At 47.3% G+C, this 5656-nt stretch overlaps 1 long non-coding RNA gene across 2 annotated transcripts; it reads right to left on the bottom strand.

The window, feature by feature from the left end:
* Positions 1 to 215: 215 nt before the first annotated feature.
* LOC134479364 (uncharacterized) lies at positions 216 to 3545 on the bottom strand. Of its 2 annotated transcripts, none has more exons than XR_010052596.1 (2): positions 3182 to 3545; positions 216 to 332 (listed from the first exon to the last, which is right to left on the bottom strand). It is a non-coding gene; the product is annotated as an uncharacterized LOC134479364 (long non-coding RNA). The 2 variants fall into 2 exon arrangements; XR_010052595.1 differs by having other exon boundaries at positions 3178 to 3545.
* Between the last annotated feature and the right edge of the window lie 2111 nt (positions 3546 to 5656).

Consider the following 5656-nt stretch of genomic DNA (forward strand, 5'->3'; position numbering starts at 1 on the left):
TATCTTTATATCTCTTCTTTTATACCTGGATAGCTATGTATCTGTCTATCTGGAACTTAATCTTCTGTTTGTTCTATTTATCTGAAGGCCCCAACTATTATAGTCATATTTTAAGGTGGGTTAGGATTTTAATGTCTCTTTTTAGGAGATACAGCCTAGCCCACCAGAGAAGCCACATTGAGTACTTTTATAAAAATCACCCTGACAAGGACATCTTAAAGGAGGGAAATTTTACTTGGCTCATGGTTCACTGATGGGAAGGCATGATGGCTGGAGCTGTCTTGGTCTAGAGCAACAGGACGTGGCAGCATGATTTCCTTACATCTCAGCAGCTGACAGGAAAGGAGAGAGTTCAGGCAGGAAGCAGAGTTGGCTTCATAAACCTCAATTTTCACCTCCTCACCCTAGTCTGCTAGCTATGCCCCAGGTCCCAAATACTCAGAGCCTCTAAAAACAGTGCTAATAGTTGGAGATTCGGCCATCAAACACGCAGGTAGGAGACATTTCAATGACTTAGGGCACACATGGATGATGTGGGGGGACTTGGTATGTCTGGAGAATCCATGCCTGTTAGCAGAGCACATTTGTCTCGTAATGCTGACAGGGCCAAGCAGCACCATTTTACATTGCTATCACAATGCATGAGGGCTCCTATTCCTCCACACACTCGGGATGACTTCTCAATTCCCATGGCAGCTTCTCTCTCTGTTTATCACCTGTCAAGTATTATATTTTGTTACACTGATTATTTTCTCATAGTCTACATTTTGCATCTACTCCAAACACCCTCCTCCTGCCCCTACGACCTGTAATCTCTTCAAAAATTCTAAGATCTTCCTAGTTCCTTTGAATCACTGTCCCATGGTCTGGGCCATCTTCATTCTTTCTCTCCTTCACTCTGCCCTTAACACACACACACACACACACACACACACACACACACACACACACACACACACACACAGGTCCTTGTGACTCCTCTTTATCTTCCCCTTCTTCAGACTAGCCTTCCTTCCCACTCCTGAACACTCTCAGGTACAGTATCCTTCTTCCCTCCACTCTCCACTCTAGACTCTTGCCACACAGCTTGCTTTGTGGAGCACCTTGTTTTCAGTCCCCCCACTGAACACAGTGAAGGCCAGGTTCATGGGTTCACTCACGTATGTCTTGTGGAGCCCTGTGTGTCAGCAGTGTTACCTTGCTAAGTGAATGAAACACTTGGTGGAGGAATGCTAGCCCCCAGAGCTGTGTAGCCACCCAGCTGGGCCCAGATGGAGCCCAAGGCAGTGGAGACATTAACAAATGAGCCACCAATCAGGAGCCATGCATCAGCCCGGTATTTACATTCCTTTGTCAAACATCATCGCTTAGGGTTTGAATTAAGCTCAGCTTCATTGTTTACAGTGTCTGTGGCTTGTTAAAAATTGATACAAAGCCCACAGCTTAAACAGCATGATAAGTGGGTTAGAGTCTTAGTAACCCAGCAAAGAGCCTGACTTCCTGCCCAGATTCGAAAAGCCGGAAGATTCCAGTTGATCTCCTTGTTCTCTGAAGAAGTGGAGAAGGTCCCAAGGTTTGTGCAGGGAGAGCAGGAAGCATATGCTTTGTAGTTGGGTCTGTCCTTGACCTTTCTCCTCCCAGCACTTGCTTTGTGACTCAAAGCAGATTGCTTAACTGTTCCCCATCTGAACAAAATGGGGAAACAGTGTGTTTCCATTGAAGAACTGATGGGGGGTACCAAAGAATCCTTTGTGTAAGTTCTCTGTGTGACAGATGTTCCAAACAGCGATTGCAGGCTACATAGAGTTGCCAAGACCAGAACAGTCAAGATCTCCCTGTTTAAAGCTTAGGCCTTTTGACTGTAAGTGGAAATAAACACAGGAAAAAGGCAGCTTTCCCTTAGCATTAAAATTCATGATCATTTCAAAAGAACTACAAAGAAGGCTAACTGATGATTTTCCTGGTTCTGTCTTCATTCATTCATTTTAAATCTCCCTTGGAAGTACCTGAGGATTCGTTATACATAAACTATAAATTATACTCATGCCTTACATAGTCTCCCATGCTATAAAACCAGGCACACACTGATAGCAACAGTGCCTCAGGCATGGCGAATAAAAGCAGGTGTCCACTTGATGCTTTCCACACCCAAGTCACTGTGCATGCTTACTAGGACTGACTGTTTAATCCCCATAATGGCAGTATGAGATCATTGCAGTAATTTTATCTGTTAGCGTCCATTTTACAGATGGGGAAACTGACGCACAGAGTCGTGGAATAACTTGTCTAACATGACTAGTGTGGGAACTGGCAGTGCCAGGGCTTTAGATACAAGCAGTCTGGCTTCTCAGTCTGGCTGTGCCAGAGACTCTGTGCTCTCTGAGGCTCCAACCCCTGCTCAGTCCCCAGCAGTGTGGGCTGAAGTGAAAAGATCTGTAGCCTAAAGGATCCACTTGACCAGACTTGTGTTAGGTTTTGTTGATATTTCGCTTTGTTGGGGTGTCGGTCACAGCTTGGGTAGAAAGGGGGACATTGTCCTCAGGAAGGAGTTGAGGGTTGTCTCTGGGGTCCAGGTACTCCTGAATCTCAGAATAAGGGGCCTGGCCTCGATGGTGTTTTGAGTTCAAGGACAGTTCCCACAACAGGCCACTCAGTGATTGCTGGTGAACCACCCAACATGATGCAAAATGGGACAGAAGGGAAAAATGTTTAGGGAGAGAAAAGAGCCCTGGTGCCCAGTGAGCCCTCAGGAAAGGAGAGGATGGTAAAAGTAGGTGCTGACCCAACCCTTCCTAGGTGACTCCAGAGAGAGATGGCTGGTTAGAGCCTGGTGCCCTCTCATATGTGGGGAGCTCACTGGTGAGGTTGGTACCTGGAAGCCCCTAGACTTATCCTCTACGAGACTCCTTCCCTCTTCCTTGGCTCTGTAGCATCCCAGAATCCTTGAAAGAAGTCAGGCTAAGGAGCAGCAGGAGTGTGGATGGCCCTCAGCCTAGGAGGAATTGGCGCAAGCCAATTCTAGGACCCTTAGTATCTGTGAGATACTCAGCCTTGGTATGCTGGCCATTTTCTGGCTCTCTTGCCTCCAGAAGCCATCAACACACAAGGTCTCCTCTGGGCTAGCTTTGTATCTCCTGTGAAAAACAAACACAGCCAGGGGTCATTTTCCTGACTCACCGACCTAAAGGAGCTTGGATCCAGTAGCTCAGGTAAGTCGAAATCAATTTCTCTTTGTTACTGGGCCCAAGTATGGGGTTCCCACTCCAGCTTGCTTTCCCTTGCTTCAGAACTCCTACAGGTAAATCTGCATTTCCCTCGGGTGCTCAGGAGTGAGGGTCCACTGGTGGAGCCTCAGGTTGGGTGATGAGTAAAAGGAGCCAGGCAGGACAGGAGAGTGTGGGGTGGAAGGGAGGGGGCATAGCTAAGAGCCCAGTGCCTCTGTGAGGTGGCTGAAAATGACAAATGACTGGCTGTCCCTGGGGCAATCAGAGGTCTGTGAGGTAAACAAAAGTGGGAGCTGAGCAAGGTGGCCTTGGAAGCACTGTTGGTGTTCACACTCAGGGTTCAGGCCAGCACAAGGCCAGGGAGGGACCGTTGGCCTGAAGAATTCTTGCCAGGTGGTGAGAGGGAGGGAAACTGAAACAAGGACATTTGTATTCTGGGCTTCAGTTCTAGACGCTTCCCCGGTAGGCTCTTGGGAGGGTATGCAAGCTCACATGTTATTATTCACTGATGCCATGAGTCCTCTAAGCACATGAACTTGACAGGGGAGGAATGAGGGGAGTCAGGGAAGCCTAGCTTATTACTCGGATCTTCCTACCCTTTCCCACCCCTTACATGGGGCCTTGACGATGAGCCGTGGTCTTCTTTCTGTATGCATTTCTGAGGTTGTCCATCTGGTCACATCCCCTGCCTGTGGTGTGTTCACTGCATTTCCTTCTGACTGAAGACCAAGGCTCTGCCCTGGGAAAGACAGGCAGAGGAAAAGACTCTGGAAACTCAGAGCCCCTCACCAGGCCTGGGCAAAGCTGTCCTGCCTCTGCCCTGGGCAGTGGTTGGCAGCTCCAGCAGGGCTATTGATTTCTTTGTCATGTCTTCTTAAGAATGTGCTGCCGAGAGATCTGTTGACAGACTCATGTCCCTGGGAAATCCTAAGCGAAGCAAGCAAGTGTGAAAGGAAGCGCTGAGAACAGATTGAGCCCTCTGTGTCCTTGAGCTGGAGGACAGCCTTGCTGTCACAACTCGGATCCTGATGGCTTTATACTGCAGCCTGGCTGTGAGCTGGGGCAGAGAGTAGCGTTGGAGGGGTCACTGTACAGTATGTCCAGTCTCGAGCTAACTGGGCCCCTTCCACAGTATGCTGGGTCTCCTAGCTGCCAGGTGGTGCCCAGATTGGTGAAGTTGATACCCTGGTTTTATTTATTTAGGAACATTGTATAAATCATTCGACCATCACTTCTAATCGTGTAGCTTTATCAATAGCTCTGGGATTGTCTTAATACTTAATGTGTGGCATGCATCTTTGTACCCGTATGTACATGTACACATATGCATGCATACAAACACATACACAGACTTAGACGAGTTTTCTCAAAAATGCTGTGCTGTCAGTAAAGAAGCCAGGATGTGATTCCATTCAGACCTTGCCCATCTATAGCTTCTAAGGGACTTGGTCTCCCAAGCCACAGCCTCATTTACTCATATCACACCCCTCACCGCGGTTACTTTGTGTTCTCTAACCCAGTGGGCCCTGTGCATGGACAGGGCCACATCCATTGTATCTTCTGAAAGGAGTCACTTGGCTATAGCCTTTATCCAGAGACTGAAACAGGTGAAGGATAAAGAGCCATCCATGTTTACCCCATGCAATCTCACCTAAAGGGCAAAGTTCCCCTCAGCATTGCCTTGACTGAGGCCTTTGTCAGTTGTGTGTAATAATTCACTCTTTCCTCTGCCCATTATCAACGCCTTCCCTTCCTCTCAAGTTTGCCTTAAATTTCATTGAACTTAAATACTTCCAGCAAGAGCAGATTCAAATGTATCAATTATTTACCATTAAGAATAACCTTCAGTTTATAGATTTTAAAGCTCCGTTAATAAGAAAATGAGCTACAAGCTGTACGATGCTCTGGGTACCCTAGCAAGGAAAAAAAAGCATACAGTGAGCACGAGAGAGGTCTGCTGATCATCTCTATGGAGTAGCAATTATTTTTAGCAAGTTTTTAGTGGAGCCAGCTGGCCATGCATATTAACTGCTTTCGTGCCATTTGCGTTCGTTTCTGATAATGTTTCTTTCCCCTTCCAATCACAGGGTTTGATAAACTTAAAAAGAAAACCTGGAAATTCTGCCTCAGTACCTGCCCTCAGAGAACTGGCTGTGCACGCCAAGCGAGACCAAGGCCCTGGGAGACTCAGTATCTAGTGAGGGTCATCCTGCTTTTGAGAGTGTGACATTTCTGTAGCCTCGCAAGGCTGAAGGGACAGAAGGAAGGCACAGACAGCTTTCAGAAGTCTCCTTTATCAGGGCATTAATTCTGATCATGATGATCCCTCTAACTTAAGCACTGCCACCTGGAGGTTCAGTTTCCCATTTGGACTTTGGAAGGGCACATCCATTCAAACCTAGCACTTTGTCACCTCAAACCTTCTCTGTGTA

Source organism: Rattus norvegicus, chromosome 6 (genome assembly GCF_036323735.1).
Source record: "Rattus norvegicus strain BN/NHsdMcwi chromosome 6, GRCr8, whole genome shotgun sequence".
NCBI classification, from domain to species: Eukaryota; Metazoa; Chordata; class Mammalia; order Rodentia; family Muridae; genus Rattus; species Rattus norvegicus.